The sequence below is a fragment of the Microtus oregoni genome, unplaced genomic scaffold, assembly GCF_018167655.1.
Source record: "Microtus oregoni isolate MIOR12 unplaced genomic scaffold, Mior012 000031F_ref0000149, whole genome shotgun sequence".
NCBI classification, from domain to species: domain Eukaryota; kingdom Metazoa; phylum Chordata; class Mammalia; order Rodentia; family Cricetidae; genus Microtus; species Microtus oregoni.
Window position 1 is genome coordinate 17,555,611 of NW_024543090.1, and position 16,197 is coordinate 17,571,807.

Sequence of the window (16,197 nt, forward strand, 5' to 3'; positions counted from 1 at the left end):
GGAATAGGTGTAGTTTAAATTGAGCCTTGAATGATGGGGGGAGGACAGGTAACTTAGCTTTCTTATTCAGCGTAGTCTTCAGCTGGGTTCTACTGGGATGTGCTTGGCGTTCGTAAAGAATAAATGGTTCTTGGAGTTCACATAGCTGTTAGAAGCAGAGGCAGGACTAGGCCAGCATCATCCTTTGAAGGTTGAATTGGTGTTTATGCTGTCACAGCTCAAAATTAGCTCAGGAAGTTGACCCAGAGGCTTTAGGATTGCCTTTGGTGAAGGGAGTCATAGTGTGTCCTCTGCCTGGAATGAGTACTGTTAAGTTCTTAGCCAGTAGTATTTTAATAGAAAAAAATTCATGATGTTACTGAAAAGGGAAAAAAAGAAAGAAAGAAGAAAAGGAAGAAAGAAAAGAAAGGAAAGATGGAAGAAAAAGAAAAAAAGAAGGGAAGGAAGGAAGGGAGAAAGGAAGGAAGGAAAAAGGTCTTTTGAGAAGAGAGTAGACGTTTTACCCTGGTGAAGAGAAGGAAAGGTTGGTGTCAAATTTAGATTGTCATGTATCGAGAGAGGCTAGCCACCTCTACTTTTTGCTGTGTCTAAATATAATTCAAGAATATGTTTTAAATATAAACCAGGGCTCAGAGGTCAGTGTTGGCAAAAATCAATTTTTTTACTTTGTTTATTAAAAAAAAACAACAACAATGGCAAAAGCCTTGGGATAAAAGGAACAGTCTGAAAGCTGAAAGCTTCACAGAGTTCTATTTTCTTAGTGAAATGATATGGCACCTGACTTACATAAACATACAAAATGCACATGCTTTCATACACATCTAAAAACACATGTGTATACATATGCATGTAATATTCATGTGCCTATATATGCACATAATAGTCATTTAATTATGTGCTATCTGCAGGAATAAAAAAGGTTGCTTTTATCAATTATGGAATTTGCTTTAATTAGCTCATTAGTGTTAATTATTTAATCACATGAAGATCACTGCAACATAAAAATTTAAAAGCAATGAATGATTTATGTGTAATTTAGAAGATTATGAATAACAAGATCTTGATTAATCATCAGCAATATCTCTCACTGAAGGTAGGGGGAACCTGCTTCTTATATATAATTCAATAAAATTTATTATTATTATACATTCATCACACATACAATATGAAATAATAATATTCATGAATCTGTGTGTTCCATTTACCAGGCTTCAATAATTGTCAAATTTTTTGCTAAAAAACTTGTTTTATGAATCTCCTACATTTTAATTTTTATCATGTTATTTTTATTAATATTCTTTGCCTACATTTTCATCTTTGCTGAAGTCTTTTTAAGGGGGATCACACAGGCCATGGTGTTTTATTTTAAGGGTTCACCTGTTACTGCTAGGTGATTCGTGTATGGCAGGGTGTTTGGAAGGGAGCTCTTGGATGTGTAGAATCGTCTGGACTTCCTAATCAGCTGATTCTCTTCTTGTCGTGCCAGATAACTGTATTTTCTTCCCTCCATTTTTCTCAGCTTAGTGTATTCTGACTTACCTAATTTCTTAGAATATCAACTATGTTCATGGCAGCATTGTTTGTAATAGCCAGAACCTGGAAACAACCTAGATGCCCTTCAACGGAAGAATGGATGAAGAAAGTATGGAATATATACATATTAGAGTATTACTCAGCAGTAAAAAACAAGGACTTCTTGAATTTTGCATACAAATGGATGGAAATAGAAAACACTATCCTGAGTGAGGTAGGCCAGACCCAAAAAGAGGAACATGGGATGTACTCACTCATATTTGGTTTCTAGCCATAAATAAAGGACATTGAGCTTATAATTCATGTTCCTAGAGAAGCTAAATAAGAAGGTGAATCCAAAGACAAACACATAGGCATCCTCATGAATATTAACCTTCATCAGGCGGTGAAAGGAGACAGAGACAGAGACCCACATGGGAGCACCGGACAGAAATCTCAAGGTCCAAATCAGGAGCAGAAGGAGACGGAGCACGAGCAAGGAACTCAGGACCACGAGGGGTGCACCCACACACTAAGACAATGGGGATGTTCTATTGGGAACTCACCAAGGCCAGCTAGCCTAGGTCTGAAAAAGCATGGGATAAATCCGGACTAGCTGAACATAGCGGACAATGAGGAATACTGAGAATTCAAGAACAATCGCAGTGGGTTTTTGATCCTACTGCATGTACTGGCTTTGTGGGAGCCTAGGCAGTTTGGATGCTCACCTTACTAGACCTGGATAGAGGTGGGCGGTCCTTGGGCTTCCCACAGGTCAGGGAACCCTGATTGCTCTTCGAGCAGATGAGGGAGGGGGACTTGATAGGGGGAGGGGGAGGGAAATGGGAAGCGGTTGCGGGGACGAGGCAGAAATACTTAATAAATAAATAAATTTTAAAAAAAAGAGTGGGAGTCTTTTATTTTAGTATTTCTCCTGTAATCAGGAAATCAAATTAATACATTTTCCTGAAACACTGTATGTAGGGTATGTAGCATGATTAATAAAAATTCAGAGACAGACATTGGGGTTCAACCTGAAGGCCAGAAAAACAAAACAGCCAGTCACTGGCTCTTACCTCTACTTCAGTCCAAAATGGTGGTCCTGCCTCCAGGAATCTCAGAATGAGACTGAGCCTGAGAGCTGTCTTTTCCCATTTTACATTCCTCTCTAGTGTTGGGGTTAAAGGCGTGCACCCCTGCTGTTCAGTTTCTATGGCTACTGGGATTAAAGGTGTGTGCCACCACTGCCTCATCTGTAAGGCTGATCAGGGTGGCTCTTTTACTCTATAAACTTCAAAAAAGCTTTATTTATTAAGATAAAATGAATTATCATTGCAGGTGTGTAACACGAATATATATTTTCTTAGTTATTTGGTTGAAAAATGTTTAAAATTTTCTGTGGTTTAACCTTTGTCTCATTTATTTATCTGTTTCTCTGATTCTGTGAGACAGAGTCTTACTAGGAAGCACAGTCTGGCCTCAAACATAATCTTCCTGCCTTAGCCCCCAAGTGCTGGACTTACAGAGGGGGACTACCCAACTGTTCTTGATCTGAGCAATTTAGACAGGTGTGGCATTTTTCTAAACATTTGGGATATTTATGTATGTAAGTATGTATGTATGTATGTATCTTATTTCTTTATGGTATTTTGGTCAGAGAATTGTCCCATGGTGTACCATGCTCTAAACGACCTCACAGATTTATTTTATTACCCAGAACACAATCTGTGTTGCCAAACATTTTCATATACAAAAGGCTTTGGACTATGGAGCCATTTTCTTTGGTTGAGGAAGTCACCAGAGTTCTCTATTGCTGACCATTCTATTGATCTGTCAGTGGCTGACAGGGAAGACTACTGATGTGGGAAGGATATCATGGTGGGTCTGCCCAGTTCCCTCTTTAGTTCTGTTCCTTTCTGGTTCTACTTTAGCCATATGTTCTGCTACTCTCTGCTGTTGGCAGGGTTCAAATAAGCATCGTGTTGTTTTTCCTGGTGATTATTGTGTTACACATTAGATTCCTTGAACTTATCTCTGCTGTCCAAAAGCCATTTGTTTTTTTGTTTGTTTGTTTGTTGAGACAGGGTTTCCTCTGTGTATCTTTTGTACCTGTCCTGATCTATGGATGGATATAGCAGAATATCACCAGTCACCATTACACCGATTTGGTTGGGTTTGATTCTATCCTAGGTCTCTAGGTCATCCAACGTCTGGGTCCCAGAACTCCAGGCCGTGTCAAGGGTGGTTCTACTCTCCTAGCATGGGTGTTAGGATACACCACTCCCTGGTTGGCCACTCATTCAATTTCTAGGCCACCCTTATGCCAGCACATCCCATAGGCAGGAAAGACTGTAGGTTGAAGGTTATGTGGTTGGGATGGTGTCCCACTCCCTTTACCCTTGGTCACTTAGGCCAGAAGACCAGAAAGAAAACAAAAATCAATGACCAAAACATCCATCCAACAAAGACAAATGCAGAAAGGGCCGTATTCTATGTCTGTACTTGACTATATTTAACTCTTTAGTATTTATTTGGAGAATGCACTATTCTTTAGCTTAGTCTACCTGTGGCAGCTTATTTGTCTTTCATAACATTGTATATATTACACTTTTAAAAACTTATTCTCAGCCAGGCTGTGGTGGTGTATGCTTTTAATTTCAGCACTAGGGAGGCAGATCTATGTGAGTTAGAAGCCAGTCTGGTCTACAAAGTGAGTTCCAGGCCAAACTAGGATGTTACACAGAGAAACCCTGTCTCAAAACACCAAGAAAGAAAAAAAGCCAAAATAATACCCCAGCCAAGCAACCAAACAAACAAACAAAAAACAAACAAAAGAAAACCAAAGCTAAAAACTTATTCTCTTGTTATTTTTCTTTATAACAACAGAGACATACACATTTATGTATGCCATGTGTGTCAGGTGAATAATAACTGCCCACTATTATTTTCTGCTGGTATCTACTTTTCCCTGTGGATGTGCGCTTCTACCACGGGTCATTCATTCATACCTCTTTAGTGTTTCTTGGGGAATCCCTAAGGTATAGTTTCTTCATTTTGAAGAACCTTGGTGTAGTTTTCCTGCCTATAATGTTCTATTTTCACTCTCATCATCTCAAAGATGTCATTGGACCGCCTTCTGCCCCCCTTTCTCATCTTTCCTGGTGAGAACTCAGTTGCTTCTCTTATTCTTTTCACTCGTGTGCAGCACGTCCTTTATGGCTTTCTTTATATTTGTTTGACTTGAAATATTTTAAGTTTATTTTTTTAACCTTAGTCTGACACATTGCATTACCGTTTGAAATTCTCAGCTATCACCTCTTCAAATTACTTTTTGTTTCCCATTCTCCTTCTGGAATACACACATATATTCCAGACACACATACAGACACACATGCATACACACTAAAACAAGGCCTGGAGAGAGTCTTCATTCAGTTCTTAAACTGTCTCTTTGTATTTATAACTTTGAAATCTCTGCCCTACTGCCATCCAGTTCACATATCTTTTCTTGTGCTCTGTCCAGGGTGTCCTTTTCTGTCTGTTGAAGGGCATCGTCATTTCTGACATTTTTTTTTGTAACATTCAGTTGTGATTTTAAAAAGATAGTTTCAGTTTTCTTCTGAAAGTTTGAAGCCCTTTCCGCATCAAGTTTTACTAGATTCTTTCTCCCATAGTGGAGACATTTCACTGTTCTTGCAGGTTAAATCCAATATCTGGGCCATTTGTCAGCCTGTTCCTATGGACTGTCATTTCCCCTGCTCATGACATTTTCTACTTTCCCACATCTCATAATTTTCATCCTATGGAAGTCATTTTGTGTCCAGAGGAGTAGAAACTTCCAGCAAAGAGAACCTGCCTTCCTCTGCCAGACTGTCGGGATGGGTCCCGAGTCAGAGTCTCCTGTGGCTGAGCTGCATAGGAGTTTTGTAGCAGATGTAGTTGGATTCATTTTCAATGGTTTCAAATACTTTCCCAGTCAGGATCAGCATTTTCCTTTTCATGGCTCTTGAGATACAAGCGGTTTTCTTCTCCAGAGATGCAGGGATATTTGAAATCTCAACTCTCAGCTTTTGAGTTAGCAGAGCTTAGTTGTATTTGGTTCCCAGAACCATAATATCCTCTTGTTTTCTGTTTGCCTTGCTTCCTTGTTTCTTAGAACAATGCCCTCACTTCTCTGTCCTGCTCCTAGCTTCCTGTGGCTACTGCCTTGAAGTCAAGGAAAGACACAGTGAATGTCCCATACCACCAAGGAGCTCTCTGTCCTCCTTCTTCCCTCCTTCTACCTGTAGGCTTTAGTATTTTTAGTGCTGAACTTTGGTTAAGGACTAGAACACTAAAAATCTCTCAATGTTTTCTTGCCTTTAGATTTTGGCATCTTGTCCCTATCACCCAGAGGCAACATTGTGGATAATAAATACTTGGCCATTGAGAACTTCTTTCTACAGAGACTCAGGCTCCCAGGGATTGTGATCTGAAGACATATGCTCATAATTTGTTGAGAGCGGACCAGAATCAACCCATGCTCTGCCAGTAGAGATTAGCATCTTCCGGGATCATTCCTCAACAGTAAAACCAGGCATGTGAGTATCTTCTAGAAAGTACATGGAAATTTAATCTTATCAAGATTGCTTTAGTCATTAGTTCCCTCGAAACTTAAAAGCTATGTGTTAGAGTGCTTTTTTTTTGCGTTGGTTTTTGATATCTTTGACGGTACATTGATGCTGTAGAAATTACCATAATATTAGCACCTTAAAACCACACAAATGTGCTGTTTTATGGTTCTGGAGGTCAGAAGTCTGGAATGGCAAGCGGAAGAGATTAGATGACACAGATGAGTCCACGAAGCTGCAGGCAATTGATTTCAACAGAGGTGGACAAATTATAGATTATATACTTCTCGAAATCGGTGATGGGAAAACTGAGATTGCACATGTAGAAGATTGAAATGAGACTCTCATCTCCCACCCTTCACAAAAAAAAAATCAACTAAAAATGAATCAGAGTCCTTAATGTCAAAACTCTCTCTAGAAAACATGAAGAGAACAACAAGATGCTGGTACAGGCAATTATTTTCTGGACAGGACTCCGGTGTCTGAGGAAGTAATGGCAAGAATTGACAGAAAGGACCACACTGAACTGAAGGCTCCTGTACAGTTGAGAGAATAGGCAATAGGGCTAATGAGATGTCTTGGTTGGTGACGATCCTTACCGCCAAGTCTGACAGCATGTGTCTGACCCTTCAAACCCGCATGGTGGAAGAGAGAACTGATCCTCTTCAACTTCTCCTCTGATCCGTGCATGTGCTCCAGACAGCCTTCTACAATGACAGATATTCATAGCTTATCAAGAGCTCTAAACAAAAATAACAACAAAGGCAGCAACTTATAAAAAAACAAGTACCCGATGGACACTTTCCAAAAGAAGTCCAAACAGCCAAAATCTGTATGAAAAAGTCGCAATATCACTAAGCATCTGGGGATGGCAAATCAAAGCCACATTAAATTCCATGTTACTCTAGTCAGAGTATTTATTATCAACAACAAAACAGCAACAAAAACAATGCTAACAAACCCCCTCAAAAGACAAAACATGTGCTTAGAAGGAAAAATAACAAATACTGGCAAGGATAGGAACAAAAAGGAAGCCTCACTCGCCATCAGTGAACATGTAAATTAATACCACCACTATGGAAAATACTAGAAGGGTCTTCAAAAACCATAACAATGCAATGATCAAATGATACTCTTCAGGGTGCTCCTTAGTACTGCTGGGGGCTTTTAATTGACTGAAGTTTGCTTTATTGATGGTCATACATGTAAACACGGGGCCATCGACACACAGTTGGCACCTGTCCCTTTGACTCTCCCAAGGCTTCCTATAACTGAGTTCAGATCTGATATTCTTCTGAGGTGGAAATTTGTTTAACACCTCATGGGGTGACTTCTTTCTATGGAAATTGGCCCCAGAAGAAATAGCCCAAAATAAAATATTTCATCATCACCCAAGTAACGTGGCAATGGTAAACAAGTAATATCAGAATTCCACCATGCACAGCTTCCTTTTGTGGGCAGTTTTGCCCATAATGAGTGCCTACCCACCACAATTAGTCACTTCAGTACCCTATATTTTAGAACTATTCGTATGTTATTTATAAATAGCTGGCATAGAAAAGTCCTTTAGCTTAATAATGCCCTCTATTTTAGATGACACTAAATATCCTGCTATTGTAGAGAAAATAAATAACAAACTTCATATAAAATGCTAATCCCACTTCATTATTACTGGTTCATCCTCTGCATAGGATTGAGACAACGAGACACTTAAGGAAAAGCCCAAGTGGTAATTATACTTTATGTTGTCCATAATTAAAACTTCTATAAAAAAGAACATTTTCTTCCCTTGGCTTATCGCATCACGTAAGGTTTAGGCATGTCCATTTTTACATTTTGAGCTTTAAAAAAAAACAAACGCTACATGAAAATATTGTGCTCCATCAATTTCCAAGCACAATGGGGAATGACATGGTGCTTTTACGTGCTTTCTTTTCCGAACAAAGTCCAGGCCCATAAGCACAGCACTTCCAGCCACTCATTTGTCGTGATGGGCAGGCTGCAGAACATAGATATAGCAATCTGCCTGGCTGATTTCGGCTACCCATTGGGAATCGTGGACGAGGTCCCAGCAGGTTGAAAGCTGTGCACCCACGCACCGCAGAACGCTGTGATTACGGCAGGTATGGGGCTCGGGTGGTGGAGAACTTCTGAAGGTGGGAATCCGGCATAATGGGACCCGTTGTTTACTGGAGTTTGTGGGACACGCACTGTAATTGTATGCTTGGCATAACGTCTGATTGTTGTGCCGTTCATACCCTCTGGACGCCAACCCCCCGTGTAAGGCATAACCCACTGGAGCTTTTGTTCTGAGTGCAATTGAAACAGGCAAACTGAATAGCAACTGATTAATTGAAGCAGGTTACATTTTTGGAAAACAAATCAAAGTGATTTGCATGAATCACAGTTTGTTACATAATACGTTTTGAGGGCACAAATTACCTTTTTAGAGCCTAAGACGCGTATATACACAGTGGAGCCAAAAGAAATATAATAAACTGGGCCATAACCACGTAATTCACATTGAATACTGGATGCCAGGGCTGATGTGAAACAAATGATTTTCCAATAAACCACTCAGGCAGAACCATATCTGTTCTCAAATTTCAATGGAATATTATTTATAATGCCAATAATTCTTCTTGATTGTTGACGATGGGATGACGGAACGATTTGTTTTACATATTAGTTTGGGGTTGTGTATTCCCAAGTTGGGAAACAATCTTTCTTTGTGTCCCAGAAGATATACCAAAGAAATACAAGTCTGACAGAAGTACTTGGAAAACTTTTGGAGCTGAATTATTTTTAATCCCTTTAAATGATTTGTTCTTTTCTAGTTTTGAATAAAAATGGAACCAGTTAAAAGTGTTATCAACATAAAAAAATTCTAGTTTTCACCTCTACAATCAATTTTATTGTTGTTTTGATCTTTAAGTTTAATGTGTATGGGTTTTTGGATTGCATCTATGTCTGTGCACCACGCGAGTGCCTGGTTCTTGCAGAGGTCAGAAGAGGATATTGGATCTCCTGGAACTCAGTTACTGATAGCTGTGAGCTGCCATGTAGGTGCTAGGATTCAAACCCAAGTTCTCTGGAACATCGCCAGCGCACTTAACCACAGCAATTTCTCCGGCTTTTTTGTTTGTTTATGAGACGGGATTTTCCTATGTAGCTCTGGTTGTCCCAGCACTTCAAGATTAGCCTTGAACTTGTGATGATCCATCTTCCTCTTCCTTCAGGGCTCTTGGATTAAAGATGTGCACGGCAGTGTCCTGCTCAATAATAAATATCAGGAATAGTTTTCCTTATACTAATATTAATTTTTTTGATGTTATGAATTGAATATAGGGTCTTGGGAATGCTAAGCTATCCAAAGGGATCCTTAGGTCTATTCTAAGCTGTTTCTGGAGCCCTATTGTTTGCTTGTACTTATTATCTGTATCACTTCTATTATTTAAAAAAATGAGATTATAAAATATCACAATTGAATTACAAACTTCATTGATGGACACACACACTTACATATTCTTTATAGTTGAATTTTGGGTCGATAGCAACAGATGCATACACTAGAAAACATTGTTAGCAAAACACTCAAAAGCATACTATAATATTGTGTTAGGAAATATGCATATACAAATACGTATTATAATACATATATATTGATTCATAACTTGATACCATGCATTTTCCATGCCAATAAGTACACATCTGCACCATTCTAGAGTACGATTATTTGTTTAGCTCAACACTTCTCATTATAAATTAATTGACTTTATAATAATAAAAGATCAAATAACACACATCCATAGAATTTTAAATACACTTTGTTACTGATTCTGCTGAAATATATTTCAAGAAATGGAGTTACTGCAAGGTTTTTGAAGAGTTTGAAGGCTTTGGCACATCTTACACAATCACCTTCTAGAAGTGATCTCAGGAAACAATGCCCAAAGGAAAGTCTCATGGCTTATAATTACCGGCCCAATTAATCATTCTAGAGTGTGCTGGATTGCCTAACTTCTTCCTCTTTTTTCTCTGTCCTTTTTTTGCCCCCTTCATTCTTTTCTTTCTTTAGGTAGACAAGCAACAAATGGTATTTTTACTTCTTTTCAAATGCAAAAATATTTGTATTTTATAGAAATTTTCTTAATCAAAAGATGAATTAAATAATTTTCACCTGTGCATTGATTAATTCTAGGAAGAATTCTCACCTCTAGAATTCCAGGGCTCCACACTGCCCTTTTCGTGCATTCCTTCTTGCCCCCATCTGCACACACCTTAAGGACATTTTCATAAGGAAGCTCCACAAGTAAACTGTGCTCTTTTACTTCCTTGGCAAGGAAACAAATGTACTGTAAAGTGCCCACACCAGGCTTTTGATTACTCTCTGAGAGGCTGTTAGCACCATAGGTTGAAGCTAGAATGGTCGAAATTTCTCTGTCGGCTACCTCTTACACAGAGATCCCCTTTGAAGGCAGCGTATGTCACTGCAGACAGAGAATTCAGCCTTATTGAAGCTTTGGGTCGCTGAATTCTTTGGTATTTGTTTTATTTCTTTCTGAACATTACATACAGAAAATCTAAAAACTATATAGCTTTTAAACACACACACACACGTAGACTTGAAAGGGAACCAAAGTGTTTAGAAAAAAAATAGTCAAATGCAATTCTCATATAGGAAAGTTAAAAAGCTGAATAAGTTTTAGCTGGAAAATATGAATAAGTCTAATTTTTTTCGCCTCAAAAATATCTCTGAGACTTAGAAAAATCATATTAATGAGTTTCTAAATTTAAAAAAAAATTAGTGATGGCATGCTCCCTTTTGACAAGCATAGTGGCATTGATGATTGTTTTGTTTTTAATGTGTTCTTAAAAATTAAAATTAAAATAACCTTAATCATATGTGTAGATTTAAAACTTTTTTGTTCTGTTTCAAAAAGTTTTAAATCTACATCCATGATTAAGGTTATTTTAATTTTTAAGAACACACTAAAAACAGAAAGGGGTACACTCATCCATTGCTGGTGGGAACGCAAACTTGTGCAACCACTTTGGAAAGCAGTGTGGCGGTTTCTCAGGAAATTCGGGATCAACTTACCCCTGGACCCAGTAATACCACTCTTGGGAATATACCCAAGAGAGGCCTTATCATACAACAAAAGTATATGCTCTACTATGTTCATAGCAGCATTGTTTGTAATAGCCAGAACCTGGAAACAACCTAGATGCCCTTCAATGGAAGAATGGATGAGGAAAGTATGGAATATATACATATTAGAGTACTACTCAGCAGTAAAAAAAAAGGACTTCTTGAATTTTGCATGCAAATGGATGGAAATAGAAAATACTATCCTGAGTGAGGTAAGCCAGACCCAAAAAGAGGAATATGGGATGTACTCACTCATATTTGGTTTCTAGCCATAAATAAAGGACATTGAGCCTATAATTAGTGATCCTAGAGAAGCTAAATAAGGAGAACCCAAAGAAAAACATATAGGCATCCTCCTGAATATTAACCTTCATCAGGCGGTGAAAGGAGACAGAGACAGAGACCCACATTGGAGCACTGGACAGAAATCTCAAGGTCCAAATCAGGAGCAGAAGGAGAGAGAGCATGAGCAAGGAACTCAGGACTGCGAGGGGTGCACCAACATACTGAGACATTGGGGATATTCTATTGGGAACTCACCAAGGCCAGCTGGACTGGGTCTGAAAAAGCATGGGATAAAACCGGACTTGCTGAACATAGTGGACAATGAGGACTACTGAGAACTCAAGAACAATGGCAATGGGTTTTTGATCCTACTGCACGTACTGGCTTTGTGGGAACCTAGGCACTTTGGATGCTCACCTTACTAGACCTGGATGGAGGTGGGTGGTCCTTGGACTTCCTACAGGGCAGGGAACCCTGATTGCTCTTTGGGCTGACGAGGGACGGGGACTTGATTCGGGGAGGGGGAGGGCTATGGGAGGTAGTGGCGGGGAAGAGACAGAAATCTTTAATAAATAAATAAATTAAAAAAAACCTTTTTGTTCATTTGTTTTGTTTTCTGAGACAGGGGTTTCTTTGTATAGGTCTGGCTGTCCTGGAACTTGCTGTGTAGGCCAGGCTGTCCTCGAGCTCACGGAGATCCATCTGCCTCTGCCTCATGAGTACTGCGATTAAAGACATGACCCACCATCATTGGGCTCAGATTTAAAATTTATGGATGTGATTCTAACATATGATCATATTTATTGTTGATATTTTTCTTGTCAAATACATTTTCATCTTATTGGCATAGAGCCGTTGGGAAAATAATTCCATTTTATTTGGAGAGACCCAAGGCAAAAGGTGACTTGTGTTGCTTTTAGCTGTCTCATTAACTGCTTCTCTAAGCATCATCTGAAAAGTTGTTTAGCAGAAACAAAGTTCTAGCTGTTGTGATGGGAATGAAAGAACAAAGTAATTCCCACCCAAAGTCTTAAAACATTCTCAGCTAGAACATGGGGTGGGCCATAGGAGTGGGTAGACATTTCCATGAGGAGAGATCAAGTTGAGCAAAGATTGGAAACACAAAAGAGCGTGGCACTTTTGATGAGTTCCCAGGACTCAGCTGGCTTAAAAACATTCCCTTAATGAAATCTGCTAGCACTGTGCTGTGGTTTGAAACCCTGTGGGTTCCCACCGAGCAGCAGGGTTGAATCAGAACCATTCTGTTGCTTTCTCTGCCATAGCTGTTTATCAGCAGAAGACCAAAAACTTCCGGAGGTTATTTACCACCAATTTATAGGATAGTAGCTGCTACTATTCCTGAAAGCAACCACATTCTAAAAAGAGGATCCTTGACTAGGAAACAAAGTGTAATGGTGGCATTTCAGGCAGGAGCAGGAATGTTTTCTCAAGATATATTGGGCTGTTTTAGATATCCCATGAGAGGCAGCTATTCATCCTGGCCACAAATAAGCCCAATTTCATACTGAAATTCTTCTTCTTCCTCTTCCTTCTCTTCCTCAGAGACAGCATATTCCTGTAAAAGTCTGGTTGTCCTGGAACTCACTAAGTAGTGCAGCCTGACCTCAAACTCTGAGATTCTCATACCTCTGCCTCTTGAGTGCAGGGATCAAAGGTATGTGCCACCACCACTTGGATGAAATAGTCTTAATACAAAGCCTTTATGAAAAAATATACCCAGGCATGGCAACATCTATGCAGTATGTCATAATGTCTGTAATATTCGTAAATCTATCACTTGAAGCATTTCCTTTTTTTCTGCTTACTTTACTAACTAGAGTAAGCTATCACTGATTGGCAATTCTTTGGATAGTATGTTCATGAGACAGACTTGTATTCAAGACAATAGAGGAATGGCAACACTTTTATAAAAGCTGAGGTCCCTGTGCAATGAGTGCATCTTGTGCTGACTGGGATGTGTCTTTGTATGAACACACCTACGAGTTAAAATGCTTCCTATTGTAGGTCATCTGCCTTGGTGCCTACAGTTCTCTTGGCTTTGGCTCCGGCTTGTTTCATACATTATTGGGGATTAAACTTGGTGACTCCAGTTCCATCTTGCCCATTAGATTCTCATTAATAAAACCCTAGATGCCCATTATTCATCTCCTCACAGCATTCAGGATGGCAGCTAATTCACCTATGGTTTCCACATTTGGTGACTTCCTCGTGGGTGTTAATTGGCTTTCTTGGAATTTTCCATCAATCACAACCTCTCAAGGTTTTGCTATTCTGAAAGAATCCATTTGTGAGACACGTGTCTTACCCTGAATGTACACAAGCAAAATTAAAGTTAGGGTCCAAGTCCAACCATGACTCTTGTCTGCTTTGCCTGAAGTGGAGGGCACGATTTGGCATCTCCATGATTTCTTCCTCAAAAGAAGATATTACAGTGAAAAGCTGTTAGGCTTTTCCCAGCTCACCTCACTGGTAACTGGCTCACAGAGCCACAAGAAATGAGGACTGTTTGAGGGGACCCAGAAATTCTGCTAATAGTAAGAATGGGGCCCAAATGTGGAGAAGTATAAGGGACCGGAGAGTTGAGTTCTGGTTTCATACTTTGAGTGGCATTGAAATCTGGGTCTTCAGCTATAATTGCTAACCTTCAGAAATGATGTTTGCACTGGATCATCCCAGTTCTTCAATGGCATCCCAATATGTAGTTGAAAAACGGGATGGTTTTGGAACATGTCACTCTCATTTCTAAGTCTTACGTTACTACAGAGAGGCAGTCCCATTTTTATATACGCATTCTCACTCATTTTTTTTTCATGGTCGAAATAATTTTATTTATCCAGAATATACAGTTTAATTCCTCTATCTACACTTATTTACACGGTTAAAATAACATTGAAAAAAGTCTTTTGAAAAGTTGAGGTCATAGATTTCAAGGCACCATTGATAGTGTCCACAGTTGCACAAAAAAAAAAAAGGTTCTTTTCGTAAAAAATGGGGAGGGGGTCCTTTGAAATGCAATAACTTACATGCAAAAAAAAAAAGCTTCACACATGATTTTTTTCTGTTGTTGCTTCCATTGTCCAAACATCCCCGTATGAATTCCTGTCTTTCTGATTTCTAAAACAGCAAAACACTGTAGTCCCAAAATTGAGCAAGAAGGAGAGAGCAAGCAGCCCTTCTAATAGAGCGTCCCGGAGGCCAGGGCCAGCGGGTGCTGCAAGGAGCCCGGTGGCGGCAGGTGGGAATTGATTGAGCTGGCTGCGCTTGGGTACCAGGAAGCCGAGTTCTCCAGGTAGCTGGACGCGGGGGACTGGTTGGAGGTCGGAGGGTGGGCATGAGGGTGGTGGCTGAGAGAGCGGCTTGAGCCTTGGGGCTCCCATACCGCTGGTGACTGTGGCGAGTTACACGCCATAGGGTCGCTGGAGCTGGGACTGTGCTCCGGGGGCATCTCCCCGTTTTTCATGATCTTCTTGATCTTGGATCATTTGTTCTGAAACCAGATTTTCACCTGTGTTTGCGTCAGTCCCAGAGAGGCAGCCAACTCGGCGCGTTCTGGCAGGGCGAGGTACTGAGTCTTCTGAAACCTTCTCTGTAACGCGGCCAGCTGAAAGCTGGAATAAATAGTCCTGGGTTTACGAACTTTCTTTGGTTTGCCATTCACCATCCTCACTTCTGGCTCCGCCACTTCTTTCTCTAAATCCTCACTCATTTTTGAAGAAATGCATTGTTGCTTTTTTTCCCAAACAACAGATTAAATTTTACACACATACAGAGTGCATTCTGGTTACTCTTACTATCTCCCTCCTGTCTTTGTCATCCCCTTTCCCTACAAGTCCCCTTATTATATCCTTATCTTTCTGTTTTGTTTTGTAACCCACCGAGCAGGACCAACTCTGACCATGGCTCTGTCACAACCTGGTTGACTCAACTGTGAGTACTCAATGACTACCCCTACCACAGAATCTGTCAGAAACTGAGAGTTCACCACGACAGGACAGAATCACCTGAAACCTTTCTTGATCCTTAATTGCCGATTGCCAGGCAGAGCCTTGTGCAGGTGGAAACAACCTCAGCTACTGTAGAGCGACTGCAATGGCTGTGCTTTGTCTAGACAACAACATTTCACAGCCCTCTTTCTTATCGTCTGGCTCTTCATTTTCTCTCCATCCCCACTGCTGAAATGTTCCAAGAGTCTCAAAGAGAGTGGTATACATGTCGTGCTTAAGCCTAAGCACGCAATCATCACTTATTCTCATGACCTAGAGCAGCCATGAATCTTTGCGTTCATTGCTGTTCACTGTGGATAGAAGTTTCTCTGATTACAACTGAGAGTAGCATTTGTCTATGAGTATAAATATAAATATTTAGAAGGGAATTTGGAGCCGTGTCAATTTAGCTACACAAAAATTGCAGACTTCTTCCCAAGACCTAAGACCTCCTCCGTCATGAGACTTTGACTTGCTTTACAGTACCAGGAATGAATCTTCTGTTGTGGAGCTAACCTCACATTAGAAAGTCAGTTGGTCACTTCTGAAACATTTATACCACTATTGCTTCAGTGGGGCAGCTCACTTGGCAGGTTGGCATTCAAAGCACAGACCAGTTCTTCAAACTGCAATT

General features: G+C 40.0%; 1 pseudogene; it reads right to left on the reverse strand.

Annotated features, from left to right (window-relative positions):
* Positions 1-14,658: 14,658 nt before the first annotated feature.
* Positions 14,659-15,286, reverse strand: LOC121465521 (annotated as a pseudogene).
* Positions 15,287-16,197: the final 911 nt, after the last annotated feature.